This window comes from Rattus norvegicus, chromosome 4 (genome assembly GCF_036323735.1).
Source record: "Rattus norvegicus strain BN/NHsdMcwi chromosome 4, GRCr8, whole genome shotgun sequence".
Lineage (NCBI taxonomy): Eukaryota > Metazoa > Chordata > Mammalia > Rodentia > Muridae > Rattus > Rattus norvegicus.
The window spans coordinates 179,096,263-179,123,276 of NC_086022.1; the positions used below are offsets into that span (position 1 = coordinate 179,096,263).

The window sequence follows — 27,014 nt, forward strand, 5'->3', positions numbered from 1 at the left end:
GAGTCCAGCCCTCATATACATGGGGCTGACTCTCTCTCTCTTGGCCATCCACTGGGATTTGAACATCCACCAGGGCTCACTCTCTCTCCCTCAGCTGTCAATAGCTCATCCTTTAAGGGTAAGCCATCGGAGGCCCTTCCCAATCCCCACCGGAATGAAAATGGCCTGATCTTGTTCAGGTAATCACAGCTGCTGAAAGTTGGCACATGCAGTAGCCACATCCTGTAGGACAAATAATCGGTTGTGGTATCTGCATTATATACCCTTTGTGCTTAAAACAAACTTCAGTAAGCTTAACCTCCCATCCTGCCTACCTAATTCCAATTAAAAATAGCAATTCTGGAATAAAATAATGTGACTCTTTAGTTTATACTTGATTTTGGCAACACAAAGCCATAAGCTCATCAAATTATTTGTCTCTTAACGCTTAACGTGTACCTCATTGTATAAATCCTTTTTATTAGTAACTTCGGCTTGATTTTATGAACCTCTTTAATACTTGAAAAAATTAGGAATTATTCAGGTCATTGGGATGTGATCTCTATAGTTTTACATCTTGATTCTCCCCCAAAGATCCATGAGGTTTGAACAGCTGGCTCCCACTACGCAGCTACCAGATGCTGATCGAGCCTTTTAAAATGCTAGTCTACAGGGAGGTCTCCCACCCACTAGAGGGTATATGTTGGTTGGGACAGAAGACCCTAGTCTCTTGCTCCTTGTCCATTTGTGCCTTGCCTATGAAGTGACCAGCTTGGCTTGACTGCAGATTCCCACCCATTGTCACTGTGGACCAGAACCTGGAAAATGCTGAATCAAAATGAACCTTTCCTCTTCCTAAGTTTGTTGGCATGTGTGTAATTGTCATAGTAACAGAAGGACAAGCAGTGCAGCAAGACATAGTCTCTATTTTCTTTTTCACGAAATCTGAACCTGTTCTCTGGTTGTAATCCGGATAGTTCTATTTGAAAGTGTTTTGTTTGTGGGTGTTCAGATATTTGTGTTTTGTACAGTGAAAAGCACTAGTATAGTCCATGGGAAATCTCTGAGGTACCCACGAGGTCGGGCCTCTGTCTCCCTTATTTACCACTGAGTCTCCGGCCTGTGGTATAAGAAAGCTGGACTGTGCTTCTCTTCATTACACGAAAGTCTAACTGGGCCCGCATCAGGAACCACTGGGAGAGAAGAACTCGCTTTTAAACATGGAAAAACCTCTGTTTTTGAGCAATCAGGAAAGATGCTGGATATTTTTGTGTGACTGTTAGTGTTAATTTTGCACTTGACACAATCTAGAGTCAATCGAAAAGAGAGTCTCATGAAGGACCTCCTCAATTAGTTTCCCTGTGAGCGTGTCCAGTGTCAGGGTGGATTGCCCTGATTGTGTTCATTGATGTGGAAGATCAGAAGATCTGCCCACTGTGGGTGGCACCATTCCCTAGGTTCGGGTCCTGAACTATACCAGAGTACAGAAACTGAACTGGGCACAGACGTGTCTGAATTCATTTTCTCTGCTCTGGCACGTAGGTGTCCAGCTGCTTTGCTCCCTGTGCCTGCCACCTTGACCCCCTCGCAGTGATGGACTGTCTCCTGGAATTGTGGGCTAAAGTAAACTCTTTCTCCCCTACATTGCTTTTGTCAGGAGACAGCGACAGAAAGGCATCTGGAACATTTTAGTGACTTCTGATTGAGGATGAAGGAAGCCTCATAGAAAGGAGAGACTTTACAGTTAATATGAGGGGCCCTTCACCCGAACTCCTGCAGAGGAGAGGGCCGGGTGCGAGGTAGGAAATGACAAAGCCCCTTGTTGTGTGGGCTTCCAGCATGAAGAGAGTACTGTGCAGCTTATCTGACTGTATGCAATAAGACAGCAGCGGTGCAGGCCACCCCAGGCAAACCTGAATGGGGAGGGATAGGGCCAGAGGGACAGACACACAGGAGGTGAAGACCAGAAAGAAGGGGTTGCTTCTTCTTTACCAATGGTCTGACAGTTCAGGGAAAGTGCTGATGGTCCTGAATGCTGTTACTGGGAGAGCCAATTACCAGCCACAGCACAGCCACTGTGAGCGAAGCCTCAGTGTCTCAACCTGCGGGACAAATGCCTGTGATTGGCGACCCTGCCAGGCCCTCGTTACAGCAGTCCAGAACAAAATCAGCAACGGCTGAAAACAGACAGCCCAGTTCACTCTCTCCCCCATCCTCGACCGTTAAACATATCAATATCAATGTCCCAGCACCAAAATGTCGGAGTAATTACTACCCGACCTACAATTAAAGCGTGCCGCAATTTTCAGTCCTAACAGCCAGTTCTGTCTGAGTCATACATTGAACCAATTAAACTTAGAATCTCGGTGTCTGAACGGGTGACTTCTAATGGAAGGGGCTAAAGCTCGTGCCCTCCACATCCAATCATATCTCTGTTTGGTAAGATCAGGGGGGCTCGGGGGGGGGGGGGGCTCAGCTGAAAGACTTGGAAGCTGGCCCATCCCAGCAGATTGCGCTGGGTGGAGATAACGCTAGCCTGTCTAGGTATGGTCGGTGCCAATGACTCCGACTAAAATTAGAAGAAAGGAGACAGTACCTTGGCTCGGGCTTGTGTTGGAGACAAGACTCTATCTCCTGTTAAAGTCAATGGATGCCAGTGGCACCACCACTGCCTAGCAATCAGAAGACATTCAGGATCCAGCACACCTAACACGAGAGAGGCCATTTCTTAGATTAGTCACTTAGCGGAATGGATCTCAAGTGCCAGGAACTCAGAGGCATACGTGCACGCATTCTCAACGAAGCAGGTGACTTCCGTGCTGCATGCAGGCTGAAGCAGACCAGGAGGATCCAGGACCACATTGATTGGTGACAGGTTAGGGAAATTAGTCCTTTATCAATGTTGGTCTGCCAAACAAAAACACATAACAACAAAACACACTGGCATAGTGACCTCATTCCTTACCCTCAAAATACCACCCAAAGACCAACCATGCTTCTCTCCCATTTCAACAAATATAATTTTGCTCTAATCTCAGATGTGTCATGAGGCACCATGCCATTGTGGAATGAAAACTGGGCCAGGAATCAGGAAATCTGGGCACATTTTTGTTTTCTGGATCTGTCATGTATTAACTCTGTAAAATGTACAAAATCTAAGCTCTCTGCATGCTGGTTCCCTGTCCACAAACCCATGATGCAGCCTCACAGATCTACAACTTCCCTTTGCTCTCTCAACCACAAGAGTAACTTTGACATTTTGTATCTTAGTGCAAGTTAACAGTAAAGTATCCATCTGTCCTGGGTCTGTCGGGCAGGAATGATTTTCTCCTGTGTCACTGTGAGCAGAAATGGTTTTCTCCAGCATCTCAGCAGTGCGCTGGCCCCTTCAGGAGTTTAGACACTGGGGGCTGACCCTGTTACTCTCTAGAATAGCACAGCCAATGCTGACCTCAGATATCTTTTGTTTTAAAAAGCCATATTAGGGGCAGGGAGCTTGCTCAGTACTTGTGATGAGAGTCTGAGGACCTGAGTTCAGATCCCTAACACCCATGTAAGATTGGGCTTGGTGGTGTTCCTGCCACCTCGGCGCTGGGGAGCACACAGGAGGATCCCTGGCACCTGCTGGCCAGAACATGAGTTCCAGGTTCAGTGAGAGACTGTGTCTCAAATGGTCAGCCTCTGGATTCCACATGCACACAAAGAAGGGTGCACACACATGTACAGAAATTGGGGTGCACACATACACACATGCACACAAAGAGGGGTGCACACATGCATACAAAGGGGCATGCACAATCCATACATATACACAAGGAGGGGTGCACACGCATGTATAGAAATAAAGGTACACACAGACACACATGCACACAAAGAGGGGTGCACACATGCATACAAAGGGGCATGCACAATCCATACATATACACAAGGAGGGGTGCACACGCATGTATAGAAATAAGGGTACACACAGACACACATGCACACAAAGAGGGGTGCACACATACACACCTATGTCCACAAAGAGGGGTACACACGTACATGCATGCACATACAGCCCACCACACATAACACAGCATTTATTTTCCATTTAACACATGTAAAAGAATTCTGATACTATCCCTAATTCCATATCCCTAGGACTCTTGTGATGAACTGCACTTTATTTAAATCCTCCTGTTCAGAACACCAGCTGATGTCTCAGCAGAGAATCAGAAGTCAATTGCCATTCAAGGTTTGGGAATGTGTTCCTCCTTCAGTGCCTGACGTGACTGCAATCTGACTTCCCGGTCTCTGGACAGTGCTGGACTATGGTAGAAGTCTATTTAAGGAAGACAAGTCCCAGAATGCTCTGTGAAATGACCCTATACCTGGCTGGCAGTAGCTGGAGCTCCAGTCTGACTCTCTCACTGACCTGGGCTTTCTGAGCAAGGCCTACAATGTTTCTGATGAATGTCATTGGTACTGAACTTTTTTTGAGGACCTGACTTATCAAACTTAAAGACTCTCAAGTCTGGTGAAACGATTTCCAGCAACTCAACACTGTCCATTAAGGTGAAAGGAAAATTAGCATGTTATCCAGCTTAAAGCTGCAAATGCCTTCAAAATTCTTCTGACTGAAAGACTATGCAAATTACCTTGACAGATTTTTGTCATGTGGGCCAGTGCCCTGTTGCAGAAAGAAGGTTCATGAGTGAGGTAGTCCTTCCTGTTGTCTAGGTCACATAGACATGAATTCTAGAACATCTTTATTTAGTATAATATCCTAGCTGTGTGGCTTGGGAAATCAGAGGTCGGCACCACAGAGTTTACATGTCTTAGGAATAAATAAGTATCACTCTTACCACATACATTTTACAACTCCTTCAAACATGAGACTTTGCCATTAATAGTTGGAAAGCGAGGGACTGGTCCAGAGTCTCAAGGTTACTCAGTATTGCTGCTTACCCATCATAGTCCCTCAGGGCTGTAATAAGGTTTGATATAAGCCTTGTTCCCAAGTTACTGGCACCTTCACTCAAGATTCTGCCTGATTGTCCTGTACACAGGGCACCTCACTTCCTGGGTCGCATTGGCTAGGGTAAAGATCTCCTCACACGTCCTTGGGGGCTAATTAGTGCTGCATCGCTTCCACTGAACAGTTGTTAACATGGAATTTAACATCTACCACGAAACACTCCGCCATGTGTTAGCCTTAAATCTTGATCTCCCTCTGAAGACTTCAGAAAGTCTTCGGGGTTCTACAGTCAACATAACTGTTCTCCTCCACTGTCCAAACAGGCAGAATCCATATTGCTAATCATTCTTCCCGATCTTCAGACAAGACTGCAACTTATAATAAAGGCACAGAAAATACCCTGGAAGCTCGCAGATCATGAGGGAGAACCATTTAGCAGCATGGACCAGAGGTCCTTGCTACTGTTTCAGTTTTTCATTTCCTTTTAGACTTCATTGATGGTATTCTCCCATCTATAGCAAATGCTTTCCCAACACTAACAAAGAATGGAGAACCTGTCCTGTTCAAGGCATAGATGTTAACTCTGGACTTTTCAACTTCATGTGCAATTTTGAAGTAGTTTACGACATCATTAAATATTGCAAAATTAGCATGCACAGCCCCTGAGCGCTGTTACCTGGCCCCGCATATGTTAGAGTCTCACGAAACCCTGGTGCAGAGAATAAAACAATGTATCTGCGTGACCCTTAGCTGAGCTACCAGCCTTTGGATTTCAACAACTGTCAACTAGTTCCCTTTACTTGGACCTGTTGATTTCTTTCCATCTGGGACAGAATCTCAGTCTCAGGGTGTTGTGAGAATTTATTACAATGTGGTCTGGTGAATTAAAACATTTCTATCAATTCTAATTGTCTCATAATTTTTTGTGTAAAACATTGTATATACATATACAATGTATACGTGTGTGTGTGTGTATGTGGTGTGTGTGTGTGTGTGTGTGCCTGTGTGTGAGTGCTGTTACATGCTTGCAGTACCCATAACATCCTGAAGGGAGTGCTGAATCCTCTGGAATTGGAATTGCAGTCAGTGCTGAGCTGCCCAGTGTGGGTGCTCCGAATCAAACCTGGGTGACCTGCAAAAGCACCGAGTGTCGAGTGTCGTAACCTCGGTGCCATCTTTCCATTCCTGCTCCTTCCACTGACTTGGCAGCGTCCGACTGTTGAAAAGGATTTTCTTTCTGTCCTCACTTACTCATTCAGCAGCTTTAACAACTTACGGAAATTTAAGTCCGACCTGTAGCTGTCACCATTTTCTTGCTCACAGGCCACACGGTATGCAGTCAAAAGCCATTTCAGGTTGCCTGTGTTCTGTTCCCTCTCTCCTAAGCTTCTGTTAGCAAGATATTAAGAATACTCAGCATGCATTCCTCAGGGTCCAACCCTCAAATTATCAGTGTCCCCAAGGATTCTTGGTTTCTCTTCTTGAGAACTGTCTTAGTTAGGGTTTACTGCTGTGAAGAGATCCATGACCAAGACAACTCTCATAAGGACAACATTTAATTGGGGCTGGCTTACAGGTTCAGAGGTTCAGTCCATTATCATCAAGGCAGGAACATGGCAGCATCCAGGCAGGCATGGTGCAGGAGGAGCTGAGAGTTTTACATCTTCACCTGAAGGCTGCTAGCAGAAGACTGGCTTCCATGCAGCTAGGATGAGACTCTTAAAGCCCACGTCCACAATGACAAACCTACTCCAACAGGGCCACACCTTCTAATAGTGCCACTCCTTGGGTTGAGCCTATAGGAACCATCACAAGAATAGCGTTCGGTGTGAGGGTCTAGAGACCAGATCTGCTCCCCAGTCTCAGGTGGGTGTACCTGCTTTCAGGCTTTCCCTACAGATAGACCTAGGACCGCAAGCGTAGACGCATGCACCTCGGTCTCTTTATTGGTATTCAGAGCTCTGATACATATTCTTTTACTAACCTCTTGGGATAACCCCAACTCAATGGGGTTCCTTCAAGGCTCCTCCCTTCCTTTTAGAGTGAGAAAAGGCAGTTCCCACTCTCATTTCTATAGTGTGTCTGAGTCGCTTCTAAAGCTCTAAACGTCACTATGGAGAAGAGCAGTGTCAGTGACCAGGAGTTTGTGAAATGCAAGCCTAGGAATTAGAGCATGTGGCTTATCAGAGTTGATTGTTTGGTTGATGGGCAGTACCGGGGATTGAACCGACAACTTTGATGTGTCCTGGGCACTAAGCCCTAGCCACATGCCTATTTGTTTTATTTTTAACATTAAACTCCAAAGTACAAACAGCTCTTGGTGGCACTGACGCCTTCTCGTTCTTCTCCACAATTGCTGGGAACATGGTGTCCTGTGCACCCCAAACGGGGTGAAGATTTGCTGGCTACCTAACATTCCTCCACCTAGTGTGGTTCCAATGCCTGTTGCCCTCAGCAACGTCTGAGGATCCACGCTGTGAGCTCTGCTCTCCCGCAAGGTGTTTTAGGAGAGGCAGAAGAAAGTATCATATGAGTGGTTAATTAACACTTAATGTTTCTTCCTGTCCATGGAGATAACATTTAAGAAAAAAAAATTAAGAACAACGTACAAGCGTCTGGGAAAATTACTCATGGCAGAAGTAATGGTTGGCCCTGGTATACCACTTGGGATAGGATGCACAGAATGTTCTCTTTAGAACGACACAAAGCAAGGCTTCTCAGTGATTTTCCCCCCATGGACAAGATTAAATTGCACCTCATTTATATCTCTAAGATCTTCCCCCATAAAACAAGAATGGCGTGCAGGGATGAGTTATTTGCTTAAGTGTCTGTCTCGTGTCAGCCTTTTTCACTCTGAAGTGGAGATCATACATTAATCGATGTGTTTATCTCAACTGCCAGCACTACCCTCAACGTATACATATCTCCAATAAGATTTTGTTAATAACTGATTAAAATAAATCCCCTGCTTCCAGAGTATGGTCTTGTAAGATACCACCCCACAAGTGTTCAGATGCCAACTCCATCCATTTCACCAGCACAGGGGGCTAGTTTCGTTTTTACTTCTACGCTAGAGTCAAGGACACAAAACTCAGGGGAGACAAAACTCCTTGGATAAACAGGCAGATCATGATGAAGGAGCCGGGTCTCAGTGGGGTTGGAACTGAGGGCTGTGGCACCCTGACATGTGCTGATTCACTCCCCCTGGATGGCAGTGCAGAACAAGTCTCCCTGACACCTGTGGGATCTCCCGAGAGAGAAAGTCTAACTCTGCCTGCAAGATGTCTAGCAAGGGTGCTGGTAAGAGTCCACCCGTGCTAATGTGCCACTCCAAGAAGCAAAGAAAAAGCAGTGGACTGAATGGACCCTGAGTAATCATGAAAAGTTTTCTGAGACTTTTATTGTCCGGGCCAGCAAAGCTATGGCTACACACACACACACACACACACACACACACACACACACTCACTCACACACACATACACACACTCATACACACTCACACTCACACATACACACATTCACACACACATACACACTCACACACACTCACACACATACACACACATACACACACGCACACACACGCGCACACTCACACTCACACACATATACACACTCACACACGCACTCACACACTCACAAACACATATACACTCACACACATACACACACATACACACTCACACACACTCACACACATATACACACACTCACACACACACTCTCACACACACACACTCATACACACACACACCTTTATTAAACCCCTGTGGTTTACACGTAAGCATGCTATCAGCAGGTTCTTTTAAAGTCTAATACAAAAAGACATCCTTGGTCCTCCTGGTCTAACCTGTGCTTGGGGTCGAGTCTGTGCATCCAGAACTCTGCGGCCCGTGTGTTCCAGTTCCATACCACTCCAGGAGAGCGTCACATTGCTTAGCCCAAAACATTCTATCAGCTGCAAGACACATGTGTGTGATACCTGGATCCAATTTGCTCTGTTTACACTTAAGGTAAAATCAAACGCTGCCTTGGCTCTTTAAAGTGACAATATCTCAGTGTCTGAGTGTCACCCGATTGGTGTGGCAGCTCTGGTAGCATTTGCTTTCCCGGCAAAAGAAAATTACCTGTAATGCGTGGTTTAAATAATTACTTTAAAACAAAGGCTTCTTTTCTGCCTTCTTTATTTCTCTGTGGAGAGCATCTCAGCAGGGCTGTGTATTTCAATAAAATTGCCTTCAGACTGCTAGTGGCAGGGCGTCTGTTAGCCCGGGAAAAGTGATGGCAGTCTGACTCCTATTCCTAATATTGGGAGTTAGTCCAGACACCTAAGAGCCAGAACTCTGCTGTGCATTTGACTATGTTATCAACACTTTGCTTGCTAATGACGCTAGTGACAGCATTTCAGTACGGCGGGTCAGACGTAAATACGGAAGCTTATAATTGTGCTCACAGAACCAAAGAAGCTCCTTCCTCAACCTGCCCCCGCCCCTGCCACCCCCAAATCCCATTATAAACATATCAGTTGGTGTTAAGCTTCACCGCTGGGAATTAGGCATACTTTTCTGCTCCATACTCCTTAAATGGAGAGCATCCAGAAGCACCTGACTTGCTCCTGTTCACTGAGTGACAACAGAGGGGTTTCCTGCGGCGTGCCTGTGTGCCAGCTACCCAGCAGAAGGTCACACCAGTGATTCCCCGTGGCTTTTATTTCCCCCAGAGAAACATAGAGCCAGGCTCACCACTTGCCAGATATTCCTAACACCACAAAACAGCAGTGTTAAGAGCCCTCCCACCTCTCCTGGTGGAGTAGCCACAGGCAACCATGCTGAACACCTGTGTCAGCTCCTGTTCCTGGGGACACCCCAGGCAAGCACTCACTTACTAGCCAGGGATGCCCAGGGCTCCACTCTCCTAACTTGCATTTCTGCCCAAACACTTCTGGGGCACCATGGGCTCTTGGTTTGGCTGGGCAGATCTCTAGAACATTGCTGCGTTTAACTACTGTGAAGAGATTCATTTAAATCTTTCCCAAGCTCACAATTTGACAGGACATGTATGAAAAAAAGACTAGCAAGAGTGAGCCTTCCCCAGAAGGAAGAGTATGAGCAGTGCTGGCTACCACTTCGTAGGTTTAACCCAGCCACGCTCAGGATGGGATCGCCCCTTCTGAGATGAATACAGTGAATCTGTAACATGGGCAGAGTCTGCAGCAGCTGATCTTGAACCAGCAACTTGTGAGAAAGCTATGCCCCACGGAAGCAATGAAATCTGCAGTCAGGACATATGATTAAGGAACCCTCAGCACTTCTAGGAGAGTGGTTTAGGTTGGCACTCGCTGCATACAAATGGGTGAGTGGATGGAGGGTGAGCGTATGTGTGAGCAAGTGAGTGAATCAACAAATGAGTTGGGGAGCAGATGAGTGTGTGGATGAGTGTGTGGATGAGTGTGGATGAGTGTGTGAATGAGTGGATGGATGAGTATGTGAATAAGTGTGTGGATGAGTGGATGGATCAGTGTGTGGATGAGTGTGTGGATGAGTAGATGGATGAGTGTGTGGATGAGTGTGTGGATGAGTGTGTGGATGAGTGTGTGGATGAGTAGATGGATGAGTGTGTGGATGAGTGTGTAGATGAGTGTGTGGGTGAGTGTGTGGATGAGTGTGTGGATGAGTGTGTGGATGAGTGGATGGATCAGTGTGTGGATGAGTGTGTGGATGAGTGGATGGATGAGTATGTGAATGAGTATGTGGATGAGTGGATGGATGAGTGTGTGGATGAGTGTGTAGATGAGTGTGTGGATGAGTGTGTAGATGAGTATGTGGATGAGTGTGTAGATGAGTGTGTGGATGAGTGTGTAGATGAGTGTGTAGATGAGTGTGTGGATGAGTGTGTGGATGAGTGTGTGGATGAGTGTGTGGATGAGTAGATGGATGACTGTGTGGATGAGTGTGTGGATGAGTGTGTGGATGAGTAGATGGATGACTGTGTGGATGAGTGTGTGGATGGATACATGTGCCAATGGGTCTCAGTCCTTCCAAAAACTTTTCATAATCTGGAAATGATTAAACCCCAGCAAGTCGATCAATCGGGCTTTGTGCTTCCTTACTCCTCCTGTACATGTCTAGGGCAGGCACTATGCAAAATTTTAAGGCAAATAAATGAAATTTTTAGAAAAAAAACCAGAGCACGTGCTGGGATCACACTTTGTGAAAGAGCTCCGGTTGAAGCCCAGGGAGTACCCACTGTCAGTCACTGTTCCCTGTGAGCTGTCACATCTACACGGGGGTCAGAACTCTGCTCACTCACAGGACTCCCTCAACCCGCACTGCCTTCCCCGCACTGTGGAGGCAGGAGCCACCGAAAACCTTAAAATCTTTCGATTATATCCCCTATCTCCATGCTGGTTTCCGGAATCTTTGGGAAGAGTGTCACCCCTATGCAGAAAGACTCCAGAACAATGCACTCCCCTTCCTCCAAAAATAACTCAACTTAAAACACAACTCCTTTTCTGGATCCCCTTCTCTGTGAGCATTATGGTCTGACTTCAGATGTCCGTCAGTGAAAACTGCCCGTTACTGTTTAATCCCAGTAATCCCTGTTGACAGAGTCCATTTCCTGGTGTGTCTGCTGTCTGTCCCCGGAAGGTGTTAGCTTCACCCATACCTTTCTGCTTCCTCCTGACAACGCACAGGTCTCCACTCTTCTATCTCACAGTCCCTCCGATGTCAAACAACCTTGCGTCAACACCGAGTCCATGCACTCAGTACTCGTACTCAGTCACTCACTCGCATGTCAATGCCGAGTGATCCCTCATCCGATGCACAGCCCTGCTCTACCACACCCTTTTTCAGAGGAGAGGCACGCCAAATCTGAGAAGGATGAAGGTTCAGGGTTCCCCAAGAGCTGCATGCAGCTCGTCTTTCTGTGCATCCTAAATGTATACGGACTACAGTCACAGCGACTACAGCTACAGCAGGACACCAGAACCCTCATCGCATACTCAGCAACCCTCCCAGCCCCTAACACCAATGAGGAACAAAGCTGTTCGCCTCCTTCCAAGTCCAGCTCACACGCCCTTCTCTACGGCACCTCCTCTGTCACCTGTGAACGGTTGGGAAGTGAGGCTCTCCCACATAGTTCACGAAGTGCTCCACGTAAGGATCATTAATTTGTGTTCCCTCTCCAAGGTGAATCCGTTCAGCACACGCTACAGCTAAAGGCTCTTTGAGAATCGCGCTAGAAGGACAGACTCGTTCTCAGTGAGAAGCGAAAGAATGGGGCTGTGCCGTTGAATTATTCCGAGAGCTAAATATAAGAAAATTAAGGACTAAAGAGAACTCTTTTAGGTGCAGCATTTAACAGTGTGCTGGAAGTGGCCTTTGCCCTGCTGAGGGAGGAATTTGAGGAAAAGAGAGCAAGGGTGAGTTAAAGCTCCCGAAGAAGGCTCAGTGGTTTCAAACCCTGGATGCTCTTGGAGAGGACCCAGGTTCTGTTCCCAAAACCTGCATGACAGTTCAACTCCAGTTGTCGGGGACCCAGCGCCCTCTCCTGGCCTCCACAGGCACTGCATGCACATAGTGCACAGACTATACATGCAGGAAAAACATACGCATAAGTTAAAAATAAGTAAATCTTTAAGAAAAATTAAAACTTTAGGGAGACCTTGTATAAAGTAAGAACTAAAATTAAAAAAGAAAAGTATTTGAGATGAGAAGTTCTGAGGATCTGAACAATGGAGGTAGTTTCTATCAAAAAGGGAGAAACTAAACACCACAAGGGCAGGTCAAGCACCGTGCGACCAGAGGATGTGGGACTGAGCCACTGACACTCAACCTTCTTCAACATCCGGGCAAGACAGGTTTGAATCTCTCCAGAACTGTCACAACTGAGAAACTGTATTCTGCAGGAATAATATAAAAACAATATTAAATATTCTACCTACTTCTCTGTTTAACCCTAACAGTGATTTTAATTCTTCATACTAAAAGATAAAGAATTTAGAGGAACTAAGAATTTTGATGGAAAGAAAATAAAATTAGTCATATATATGTACATGTATTTCAATATGTAAGGAAAATATATTTATGCTTATATCTGTGTAATAGAAATCTAGGGCTCAAATCATTTACTTATAATCTGTAATCATTTCTGAAATATATTTCACTATGTGAGGAAAAACTATATTTATATCTCTATATATAATAGAAATCTAGGACTTACATAATTATAATTTGTAATCATTTCTTACTATACTGATTTTAAATTTGTGGAGAATCCCTGCTGGAGTCTTCTGATGGCTGAGAACCGATCACCAAGAGAGGGCTCACCCATCCCCCAGTCACCTTTCCTCATCACCTCGATTCATCACAGGAGAGGAGAGATAATGGCAGAAATTACTCGGCTTTCTAAGTCTCGATAACATTGTCTCCAAGCTAACAATTTTTCCGAAGGCAGGCCTGGATGTTTTCCTCTGTTATTTACCTGAAATAATAGCCTTTCTTCCTCATTTGCCAGATCAACAGTTGTGACTAAGGAAGGCAATTCCTTCACGCAATGCCTGTCTCTCACTATGGACACGGTAGCTTAACAAATGCGAGAGACAATACAGAGACCAAAACAAGCCTGCATGTTTGGTGTGTTTGATCATCTGGTGGTAAATACAGATTAACGGCCTCTATTCGCCCAGCTGGTGAACTTCAGGGTAGCTTCCATGATCCATGCTCTCTAATTCCTGCTAAACCATGTCCTTATTTAAAAAAGGAAAGAATAAACCTGCCCCATTTTTCCTTTTCACAAACAGTCGTGTAGATCACACGTCAACTATAATGAAACCTTGATGTTAATTTTCAAACAAAAGCCCCTTTTCAAATACAATATAAAATTCAAAAGCTTTGGTGGATTTCCACAAAGCTCTACGGCTTTGGTCAAAACGATAAAGGGTAAGCAACTGTAAATTTCAGATGTGCAGAGCAATTCCTCAGATGCTCACAACTCTAGATGTTACTTATCATAGCTGAATTTTCTTTTATGAAACAAGTTGTTATAACAAGTAGCGTGGCTCAGATTCCAAAGAATTCCCCACATTAAAGACACAGAAAGGAAAATCATTCTCAGGGCTCTGACAAGACGAGGCCACCCTCCCCGGCACTTGCCTGAGTCTGTTTTCACACAATTCATACACGATCGTAAGAACATTTCGGAGCCATGCGGGCTGCCTGTTGCATACATTAAAGGTGTGCAGCGTGAGATACATCTTGTCCACTGAAACCGCTAGTTCTGCGTGAGAGCCCTGACCTGGTAAGAGTCACAGTCCTGGCGAGCTGCCAGCTGTGTGAGGACGCGTCACTGTCACTGTCACTGTCCTGGTCAGTCTGGTACCTCTCTGCCCGCCCTCAACTCTCACAATATCACCAACTCCCTAAGCACAGGACCCATATCTGCTCTTCCAACTGAAGGCGAAGCTTTCCTGTGAGCCCGAGGGCTTTTCTTCTCTCTGGGTACGTCTCTGTGCTCTGTTTTGCTTTGTTTGTTTAAATCACAGAGGCAGTGTAATCTCCCTTCATTATTTTTTCTGTTTTATTTTCCTACTCATTACTTATCCCATATATCTATGTATATACATACATAAGATACATAATATAGTCTTACATATTTAATGTATATTATTTATAGTTTTAATGTGTGCTTTTTATATATTTGCTATGTATTAATTTTTTCGCTTATATTTCTATAAAATAGCTTTTTCTTACAATGAACTGATAGAAAAATCATCTATTTATCTAGAACATCTCTAGAGAAACAACACTTGATAAAATATGATGTCCCAGAACAAAAGCTCTGGATCCTTTACAAATATCAGCATAATCTGAGGTGAAACACATTAGTTACGTTCCTTGCACAACTGTAGTCCTGGCTGTTCCAATCTTGATGGGGCATGGGGCTCAGTATGCAGCTTGGTTTGTGTTCTGTAGCTTGTAAGGATGACTTCTCGGCCGCATCCAGGTGACACACGGACGCTGTCAGTCTGATAGTTTACGGTTGTCACGTGTGTAGCTTCGTGGAGGCTCTGTCTACCTTTAAAGATACCGTGCTTCCTGCTTCCTGCTTCCTGCTTCCTGCTTCCTGCTTCCTGCTTCCTGCTTCCTGCTTCCTGCTTCCTGCTTCCTGCTTCCTGCTTCCTGCTTCCTGCTTCCTGCCTGATTTTGCTTCAAACAAGAAAATCCCCAATGACTGCACGAGGTCCCTATCTTTATCTCAGCTTCTTAAGCTGGGAGATGGGAAGGTTTGGTTACAGCGGAAGGTTCCAGACCTTGCGGGACAAAGCATCCGTTACAGGCAAGACCAGAAGGTACCTGAGCTGTCCCTGGATGTGCTTACCCAGGCTGCATTATGTGGCTTCACTGCAGCCTTGGTTCTGAGCCCACTGCTGCACCGAGCACTGTGCGCCATCACCACAGCCGACACTGTCCTCAGTACCACATCTCACACTCTCCAGGCTATGAATTGCAACACTTTCGCCGTGTATACAAGTTTTCTGCTTCTACACAAACAAAGTTTTGATTATGGGAAAAGCTTTCAGTATTTTTCCAACCATCACGACAAGTAAGAATCAAACTGGCTGCCTCTTTGTATTGTGCAGTGCTTTTTTTTTTTTTTTTAATTTCCATGAATTTCTGGGATAGCCTTAAATATACTTTTAAAATACATATTTATATAAAGTGGCAGTTTTAGAATGGTCCATTATGAAACCAAACTATTGATCAACTCTGAAGAACCACTGAAGACGTCCTGTAGTATCAAATGTTCAGCCAGGATTTAATTCATTATGTAAAAAAAATAAATAAGCTTGCCGGTCCCCTAGTGCACGACGTTTGCTTTCAGCTTTAATGAATGGCAGAGTTGTATGCGTACTAAGGAGATGGCCTAAAATAAATTTCATTATAATTTATTATCAGCAGATGCTTGATTTATATACCTACGTACCTGGAATTTCACAGAAATTTCTCAAGAGAAAAAAGAATTATGGATGGAAAATTCTACAAGCTTTGATTTATATAATATCTGGATACCAAGAACATTTACCACTTTTATCTTGTATGTGGTTGATTTGGGTGTTCTTCTTGGTGGTTTTTGTAAAGGGAAAACTGGGATAGGTTTATCGATAGAACACTCCTTCTGAAAGCCCTTGCAAATGTGGTTCTCAACTCTGCAGGACCAGGTCAGATCCATTCATAAACCCAACGGATATATCATTTTAAACATAGCGTTTTGTGGAACTCATATTTAATCTAGGCGAGAACATTATTTAGCATATGGATAACATCAAGATATTCCTCAAATTACTTTCAACCAAAATGTGATACTCTTTCATGGCACGGGCAATAAAAACCTGTCCACTCTCTACAGCCAATGTTTGGAAATAACAAAATCCACTAAGCACCCATACGGAACCAGAAGCTCAGATCATACATAAGCAACCATTTTCCTTGAAGAGGTGTGGTCAGACAGAGCACAAAGGCATTAATTTCATCGTGTGACAAATGCAGAAAACCCTCTCTCTGGTAAAGCATGTGCAGAGGCAGGTGGGCCTTGTGCTAAACTCCCTTAGTGGACTTAGACCATAGGGAACCACAGAGAGCATCTTCTAAGTAGCTAGACTAGAGCAGCCAGGGTTGAAATCATTGTTTAAGACAACTGAAAGAACCAGAAGATGAACACCTGTTCATCTTCCTCCCATCATGCCTCGGGGCAGATGATGCCACAAGCTTCCATTCAGTAAGGACTGACCAACAGCCAAATACCCACAGGGGCTTTTTCCCAGCAGACTCTGACTATCCACAACTTCCAATTTGTATAGAAAAGTATTCCATTAACCTTCCCTTCCCACGCGATGTTCAGCTTCAAGTAACCAAAAACCACTACTAGCAAAGGGTTAACTCTGAAGAGCATCCAAAGCCTTCTGGTAGACCTCAAGGGAGAGCATGCTGCAGAGGACCCAAGGCTGGTGCCCCTAGCACTGGGCTTCCGCCACTACAGTTACATAATTTAACGTTTCGTGTATTTCGAGGGTTGAATTCTGGGAAACACATCAAAAAGTCTTCATTTTAAGATATGTTAATAAAAAGAACAACCACAATCAGACTATCTACTCATCTTAGTAGGCTTCAAAATTCATTCCATTCACTAAAGCTTCTTTAACTTGCCTTTTCACATTCAAACCCTACGAATCAGCTGACCAAATGCTGGGCTTCAGACACATGAGAGGGGGCTATGACCAGAAACTGTGAAAGAATGCCAGCTTAGCACTCACAAGAAACAAGCATCAAGACGGTTGAGAGCGGAACTACTGACAGAAAATAATGACCAATAAGAGTAATGTCTGGCCTGACCTGGGGAGCCTCCGGGTCAGTCTCTCCTACTTCCGGATATCCTCGGCGCTCTCTGTTCTGGTAACACTGAAAAACAGAAAAGAAACAGCAAGAGTGGGTTAATCTGAGAGCAGTTTCAAACACTTCAGCCCTGAGACTTCAGACACTACGAAGTCAGTCGAGCAACATCTCTATGACGACATTTTAGAACAAATTTTCGGGAGTCTTATTTTTCCTCTAGACCCAAGTGATAGCCAGTGATGGAATCATTGAACTGTGGCCATTTAGTGACTGGTAATGGATAATCCATAAGAAATAACCACAGAACCCTTTGCAGGTAACATTTCAAAAGATAGCCATGCTGGAAGTGTAAACTGGCAATTAGCTATCTTAGAAATGTGACACTTAAGTCACTGTACTTCACGGTATGATCTGAGCCTCATGGGCACATGTGTATATGCACATACATGCACATATGTGCACATACATGCACACATGTGCACATACATGCATACATGCACACACATGCACATGTGCACATACCTGCATACCTGTGCACACACATGCACACATGTGCACACACATGCATACATGTCCACATACATGCATACATGTCCACATACATGCAGACATGTACACATATAGGCATACATGTGCATATATATGCATACGTGTTTGTGTGTCTTGTGGGGCTCCTGGGCTTGGTCTTATTGCAATGAGTAAGTATGATCATGTTACAGGCTGTCATCGTTAACTTGAGGTATGCTATAAATATTCTCATTGCCACAGAACTCTGGGTAAGTCATCCTGCTAGGCACTCACACTTAATAAGTAAGTGTTTACTAGCACATGGTACAGCTCAGCTCTGGCCACTCCAGGACAGGAAGTACAAGAAAGAATGTCTAGGCTAAGAAGTGAGAGAGAGCTTAAGGAAAGCAGAAACACCCAATTCGTATTAAGTCATACTACCCATCCCCATGAGTCTTCTAAACCTATCATGAAGCTAAAGATGCAAGATATATTTTGGAGGAAATATTACCATGGTGTCATATTATTGTGAGAGATAATTACTGTGGTGTCACATTAAGTGACAGTTCCCCTGGGTGTTTTAAGCCTAGCCACCCCCAAGTGACCAATCCTAGTGTTTAAACACTTTTGATAGTATAGACATTAAATTAAACAAGGTAAAGTTGTTCACAGTTTTCCCATTGAGAATTCATCACACCAGGAAGATTATGTCTTCAGAAATGTTAAAGAAAACGAGTTTTAATTTTTTTGAGACAGGGATTCTCTGTGTATCCTTGGTTGTCCTGGAACTCACTCTGTAGATCAGGCTGGCCTCGAACTCAGACATCTGCCTGCCTCTGCCTCCCAAGCGCTGGGAAGAAATTTAAAAATAATATGTAAAGTAATACTTTTGTTCAGGGCTAGAACATTGCTCCTGATGTATCAAGTTCAGGTATGAAGAGAGGGCAGATCACTTATGCCTTTCATTATTGATTTTGTTAATCTTCATATTTCAGAAAAAGTAAGTGGTTCAAAGGGATTCCTGAATTTCTAAAATTATTCCAAAATACCTTGACTCCAAAGAATAATTATATATCATAATCCTGCGGTGTTGACTCCAGGGAGGAAAACTTATTCTGCTGTCTAAACATCAAATAATATAAGAAGTAACATTCCAATAAAGTAAACAACATTGTTATACAGTCATTCTGATAGATTGTGAGAGCACCCTTTTTGGACAAACACACTCATATATGTGTGTGTTTTTGTGTGTATGTGTATACATGTATGTATATATTGTATATATGTCTGTATGCACACACACGCATATATGCATGTGTGTGTGTGTGTGTGTGCGTGCGTGTGTGTGCACAGTATTCAACAGTGAACCATGTGAACTATGTGCCTCCCCTAAGTTTGGGACTGAGACAAAGAAATCTGATCACACCATGGTCCCGTGACACAGGATTAGAGGTGACACTCGGCAACCCAAGGAAAGAAGAAAGAAGAAGCTTCAAGATGGGAAGGAAGAAGTTAAACTGTCCCCTTTTTTGTAAACAATGTTTTATTTAGAAAATCTCAAGTCACTAAATTATCACAAGGCCGACGTGATAAGTGACTGATGTGTATGAAGTGAGGCTACTTGACCTTCTGTAGGAAAGGAACATATATTCATATACCAGCTCTAAATAATTCTGGAAATAAAACTGAAGAAAATAATTCCACGTATAAAAGCAGAGGAGAGAACGTCATGGGTATAAATTTAATACTGGGAAATGATTTGTATGTTACAAACTGAAAACATATTAAACAAACTTAAACTAAAAGGCTGGAAAGACATCCCATATACACGCATAAGCAAACAATACTCTTTTTTTTTTTTTGGTTCTTTTTTTTTCGGAGCTGGGGACCGAACCCAGGGCCTTGCGCTTCCTAGGTAAGCGCTCTACCACTGAGCTAAGTCCCCAGCCCCAGCAAACAATACTCTTAAAAAGAAAATTTCCACCAATTTATCTATAGATTCGACTTAAAAAAATACCAAAAACTCCAACTCTTTCGTACAAATTGACAAAAAACGATCCTATTTTTTTTATAAAAAATGCAACATATCCCAGCATACCTAAAAACAGACCTAAAAAGAGTTAGAAAAACATTTAGGGTAGGGGTGATGTGTACAACTGTTCCTAGATTAAACTCTGCACAGAGAAAAATTCTCCCCTTGGCAATTTTTCCTTCTGAGTGAGGCCTCAGCTTGCTCTCCAAGTGATCTCAAGGCAAATGCTTGCATTTCCCAGGACTGATAAGAGTAGGTTACCAAACAGACAGAAATACTCCATTACAGATTGCCTCAAAGTAGAATGAGTTTTGGTTGATATTTCACAAGTTGGAAGGGGATGATAAGATACCTGGTAGAAGTCATAAATGTGTTTAAGAAGAAGAAGAAGTATCCTGGGCATGGATAGTAGCAACGTTATAGACATTCACGTATGATCTCATTCTGAGATATATGTGTGGGATGTCTATTACTTCAAAGTTATTGATAATATGGAAGGGGGATGTGTCTAAATATCTAACAATGTGTCTTGGAGAGAGAGAGAGAGAGAGAGAGAGAGAGAGAGAGAGAGGAAGAAGGAGAAGGAGGTGGAAGAGGAGGAGAAGGAGGAGGAAGAGGAGGAGGAGAAGGAGGAGGAGGAGGAAAGGGAGAAAGAGATCATTTGTCCAAGAAAAATGGCAGTGCTTTGTAAGGCACCATCTTCAAGTACAAAATCACAGGACTCGCGGCCTCAAAGTTCTTTACAGTAATTTTATTACAAAACATTAATGTTCTAAAAATATCAGTGTGGGCTACCAGGCAGACGCTCTGTCTCTGTGCCTCATAACCAACCCACACACAGGCGTGCATGTGCAGTGTAGACAGGGGTCAAAGGGTAAGCGATGACATACCACAATATCAACTCTAGGATTTCCTTGTGCTAATCTAAACTATCTCGGCACTCCTGTCACTGTCCTAGTAACAAAAGGCTATTCAGCGAGGTCACAGACCTTATATGTAAATCATGCGCTATTTAAATACGGCACATATTCTAAAGCGACCTGCGTGGCGTCTCATGCTCTTACAACCCTTTCTCCTACACAGCACACACTCTGGCACCCGTTCATCCCTTTTAGATCTAAGCCCTACACAGCAGTCAAAAGCATTCTCGAGCCCTAGCTGTGCCTTACTACGTGTTGGACAATTTTTCAGCATTGAGTCTTTGCTTGTCAAAAGCTCCGAACGAAGTAGACGTCACAGGAAACGCCAAGAGCTGAGAACCCCGAGCTGTCCTTGGGCGCCTGTAGTTAGAGGTAGCAGGGCAGAGCTCTCCCGTGAACCGGAGACCTGACAGGACAACCCATCTTCGTTCCAGTGGAGCTGGTGGGCAGCTGCGGCAACACTGCTTCCTAGTATTTGCTGAGGTATTGAGTGATGTAATGATTCAAAGTGGACGTGAGTTATCATATTAAAGTAAAAAAAAGTAAAGCAAACCGGAGGCCTCGCTCCTCCCATTCCCACCTCCTTGCTACTGGCTCCCCACTTCCTGTGATTTCTTATCCAAAACTTCCCACCTCTAAAACGAGCTTGCTGTTGGGGATTTGGCTCAGTGGTAGAGCGCTTGCCTAGCAAGCTCAAGACCCTGGGTTCGGTCCCCAGCTCCGAAAAAAAAAAAAAAAACTCTAGAGGCTTGTAAAACGAGCTTGCTTTGTGGTTTTGCCTGTTTTGCCACTATAGAGCTCGATTTAAAGTTGGAAATCAACAAGTTCATAAACTGAATGAGGATGCTCATCTGAGAGAACAAGCAAACTTCTCGTTTTGACAGTCTCTTGACAAATATACTAGTTCCTTGTATTAAAAGGTATGTTTTATTTTTAGCTTGGTTATGCGTGTGTCTGCAGGCATCTGTGGGGGCCAGGAGAGGCCGTCAGGTCTCCCTGAATCTGGAGATCCAGGCAGCTGTGAGCTGTCCAACATGCTATGTAAGCTGGGAACTGAATCCAAGTCCTCAGCAGGAGCTGCAAGCATTCTCAACCAGTGGTCTGTCTTTCCATCCCCTACCTGTCTGGGTCTTTAGCACAGCACTGGTGAAAGCGGTTACAGGTCTAGATTTCGTTCATTTAGAAACTGCTTTCTGAACCTCTGCTCTCAGTTACTGATCAGAGCAGAAAACGAAACACTAAAATTCCCCCAGGAAGCTTTCTGTCTCCTGATGGGAGTGTGCAGACAAGAATCCAAATCAACAGGGTACAACTGTAAGAAGGACATCGGCAAGACAGAGGCTGGAGGCCATTCAAGCCTCTGCTGTAAGCAGAGAACGCTGAGGCAGACCAGCACAGCATGTTCAGCTAAGGAACCGAGCAGCCTGACCTTTCCCATTTTCTGGGATGGCGCAGGAAACGATATCTGATGAGTGGGGCCTGGGATATTTAAAACCTTAGGAGAGCCCTCTGTTTTTTTGGAAGTAGCATTTGTAGTTCTTGACTGTGAACTTTGTAGATCAACTATGTTCAGCCATATACAAAGGTTGGATACTCTGGGGTCCCAATGCCTGCTTTGCTACAGCAAGGACAGATTTTTATTCTTAGAAAAAGCAGAAGCCACTGTGAGCTTTGAACAGAGCAGGAAGCCCTGTGTCTTATCCCCTTAGCCCTTAGCATCAGGGACATGCATATTACTTAGCCTCTTTCCACAGAGCCCACATGCTTCCAGTAGCAATCCCAGAGTCCTCAACAACTTAACCTGCTTCCGTTTATTCCCATGACTATGGTAAGAACACGCACGGCAGTTCTCCCGAGTCACGGAAGCAGCACTAACTTCAAAGAATGCACGTACACCCAGCGCTAAGTTCAAGGTACACACATATACACACTTAGTCATGTATACATAAACACATACCAAGTTTATCACTCTCACATATACACTGTGCTAAGCCCATGACAGAGGCATATGTGAAGCACTAAATTCATCATACATATACATACAGCACTGTGTGCATCACACACACACACACACACACACACACACACACACACACACACACACTGTTTGCTTGATTTTGCTTTTCAGGAGAGAGTTAGCAATGGATGTCTCAGGGGTGTTGGAGCTAAGATATTTACTGTGAAGACAGATGTGGGAGAACGTATTTGTGCAGGAGCTCAGTGGACACCCATTAGCAGGTACTATGGAAAGGCGGATAGCTTGTATTTAATCAAAAACGTGGTAGAATAGAGTGATGGTTTTGCATTCTGAATGGAAATTTTGGACAGAAGGAATGGTGCTAACAGAGTCAAACCCCAAAGAGACCCCACCAATAGATGGATGGATGGATGGATGGATGGATGTTGGGATGGATAGATGGATGGATATTGGTGACTAATCACTGATAGCCTTTCTTCTCAATCAGAGTATCTTGAGAAAGATGGGCCTATTTCTTTAAATGTAACCTAAAGGTACAAATCTGTGAAATGTCAAAGAAAAAAAAAAGGTGTGTGAGGAAGCCAGGCTTTTAGCTTTGTGGAAATCACACATGGCCCAGCTGCTTAAAGTAGATGTCCCACCGTGAGTTCACACTCGGGTGTGGGAAACCGTGTCTGACACTGCAGTCCAGGACTTAGTTCCCAGGAAGGAGCAGCACCCTGTAGAGTCTCCACCTTTCACCCCTGTGGGTGATCTACAGACACGTAGGGAAAGCCCTGTCAGAGACTTATCCTGACACGCTTTGCTTGGTAGAGCCGAGCCATGAGCTGAGCCATCCTTCCCCAAACAGGAAAAAGATCTGAGTCAATACAATAAGCCCATGAAACATGCAAATTAGATTTGCCAAGGGGGCTGTCCTACCACTTCGCTGCTAGGACATTTTGAATCACTCAGTCTGCCTGGTCCTATGGTGGGAAAGGATGGCCAGAGAGAAGGTTCATTCAACCTCCCAATGCTTGCCACATGGGGTTAGGAATCCATAACACATGTGTGTGTACCCACACATACACATGCACACACACACACATGCGCACACGTATGTGCACACACATGCACGCACAAACACACACATGCATGCACACACACGCACACACATACATGCTCATGCACACACATGGACATGCACACATATGCATGCACACACATACACACACGCACATGTACACATATGCATGCACACAGACATGCACACACACATACATGCTCATGCACACACATGCACACGCACACATATGCACGCACACACATGCACACACGCACATGCACACATATGCATGCGCACACATGCACACACACTCGCACACGCATGTGCACACACATGCACGCACATGCACACATATGCACGCACACACGCACACACGCACACGCTCATGCTTGTACACAAGTGCACTGTGCTTCCCTTAGGAAGTGCATGGTTTTCCACAGCAACTCCCTAGTCTATTGTCCTAGAGCCTCTTCAGGAAGCCTGGCTCTTATCTCTCAGCAGAATCTTCAGTTACCCAAGGAGCACAGGTTTATGCAAAGGTGGTTGCTTGCACTGTGGCAGGCAGGAAGGAGCAGGATCAAGACAGAGCAGGAGTAGACAGATGGTCCACTGACTCCCCATTGTTGCCACGCTGGAAGGACATAGTCTGTCATAATGAATTACCATTCATTTGAGCCAGCGGTACTGTTAGATTGAGCCTGGTAACCCAGGATGACAAGCCATGCCTGCAAGATCATCTAATGAGGGGACAGGGCTGCTTCGGCCCTGCCTTCACTCAATTAGCAGACAGGGCTTTTAATGCCGCTCTGAACAAGCAAAGCAATTTTGATTACTTAGAGAGAGGCCTCCATTTGGAATGTTTCAGGGCACCCCCCCCACCTTTAAAATATAATTTATCCACAGAGTATTTGAATGGTAATGACATTTCTTAAAGCCATTCACATCGTTCCCCATCTTTGCTTAAGTAATATTGAAATATATTTTTAAAAAATTCAAATGATGGGAACTTACTCTAGGAGATGACATGTAAATAAGATGGCAAAGGAGGAAGAATAGTGTGTGTGTGTGTGTGTGTGCATGTGTGTGCGCATGTGTGCATGTGTGTGTGCATGTGTGCATGTGTGTGTATGCGTGTGGGGTGTGCATGTGTATGTGCATGTGCATGTGTGTGTGAGTGTGTGTGCATGTGTGTGCATGCATGTGTGTCTGTGTGTACACGTGCACTCATGTAGGAGGGGTATGCCTATATGTGTATGAAGGGGTGGGTGTGTGTGTGTGCATGTGTGTGCATGTGTGTGCATGTGTGTGTGCATGTATGTGTGTGTATGCGTGTGGGATGTGTATGTGCGCATGTGCATGTGTGTGCATGTGTGTATGAGTGTGGGGTGTGCATGTACATGTGCGCATGTGTGTGCATGTGTGTATGCATGTATGTGTGTGTGAGTGTGTGTGCATGTGTGTGTATGCATGTGTGTCTGTGTGTACACGCGCACTCATGTAGGAGGGGGGTATGCCTATATGTGTATGAAGGGGTGTGTGCGTGTGTGTGCATGTGTGTGTATGCGTGGGGAGTTGGGGGTTTTCTGTGTGTGTGTGCATTGTGGGGGGGGTTGTGCGTGTGCACCCACAAGTATACAGAGGTGTGACATACACATCCATGCCAGAATCCCATCTGGCAAAATTTATTCCAGTATTCTCTGGAGACAACAGAGTCTATGCATCCCCAACTTAAGATCGTAGACCTTGCCCACTGTGAATGGGAGCTCTCATATTCCATAGCTTTTGGTATAAGAAACATTTGTTTCTGCTTTATTCTTGCTATTTTCCTGGGGTCGGGACTTGAGGGCAAGTGGTCGACAATCAGCTTCAACGCTGAGAGCACTGACTGACCTGGAAACAGAGGCCTCAGAAACTCTTTATTCCCATCTGAAACACACGGGAGTCTGCACTCCTCCAGCTCCCTCTACTCTCCTAGCATCTGCTCTCTCAGGTAGCATGGCTTGCCCTTCCTGAAATGCTTTGAAGTCTTGCCTGTTTAATCAGAGCATCCTTGGATAAAAATAAGCACTCCCACTTTAGACACGCTGTAGGTTCTAGTACTTGGGGTGAAATCAAACACACATTCTCTACAGAGGGAGTGTCAGCCTCAGGATGACTCCTCCCTTCTCTTACTTAAGACCAAGAGTGAAAGTATGACTCTAGAGATACCTCAGAGCTACATGTATACCACCAAAGCAAGCCAATTCCTGTCACGTAAGGAGGCTGCAATGCTGGCTAACGTGTAAATGGCAGACATCAGTACATCTTTATTTTATACATAGTGTCTAGGAGCTGGCCCATTGGCCAATCAGGAGAGAAGAGAAAGCTTAGATACCTTCTTTAATAACTATGGGCCATTGGAAAACTCCCTGATAAATCATTAAATCAGCCAAGTTTCATGTTCCCCCCCACCACCTTTTCCGTGGTAGCATTTCGTCAGTAAAATAATTTTAGTGATTGTTACACGTTTTGCCTTTAAAGGGGTAACTTCGAAGCTGGTTTCTCCCTCAGGAGCTTGAGCTGCGCAGAGGTAGAAGGGAGAGTATTGACTTTTTTCGTATAGTAAATAAAAATTAGAAGAGTGAAGTGATGTGGCTTACTAGAAAGCAAGTGACACCACCTACACTGTGTCGTCTTCATGGCTGTGAGTCAGGTGCAGGCAAACATTTTGTGCAGACACCGCCTTCTCCTTTGAGCAGAATATCTAAGTCATCACACCAGGGACTCCGGTCTGATGCCTTAAGTCAGGAAGAGCCATCTCTGTCCAATCTCCTATCCTTTCTAGGGTTCTAATAAGACGAGGGAGGAAACCCCAGCATTTCTGGGAATTCACGCAAACATGCTTTAAGGAATAAGGTAGGCCACCAACAACACTATTTATTCACTTTACCACTTCCTTCAGGCTCTCTCTCCCTCCCTCCCTTTCAGTGTTGGGTAAAGCAATGGTCCCAACCTCCAGCCACAAAGACAGCCATCTGTCTATCCATCCATCTTACAATCAGATACTGTCTCATCTCTGTTGATTAAATTTGACCTTCGAAAGACATAAAGTACACACGAGGTTCAAAAATTAGAGCTGCAAATGAAGGCCATGCCGTTTGCTTCCGTTCCATGCTGTTTTCACCCACTTACGTACTAGTCATGGTTAATTAATTTCCCATGCTC

At 44.6% G+C, this 27,014-nt stretch overlaps 1 protein-coding gene across 3 annotated transcripts in view; it reads right to left on the minus strand.

The window, feature by feature from the left end:
* Window positions 1–27,014, minus strand: part of Sox5 (SRY-box transcription factor 5) — a 955,415-nt gene that overhangs the window by 583,991 nt on the left and 344,410 nt on the right. For all 3 annotated transcript variants that reach the window (XM_017592402.3, XM_039106953.2, XM_063285440.1), the window contains one exon: window positions 17,329–17,394. The gene's annotated coding sequence lies outside the window, so the exon portion shown is untranslated. The remainder of the gene's footprint in view (window positions 1–17,328; window positions 17,395–27,014) is intronic.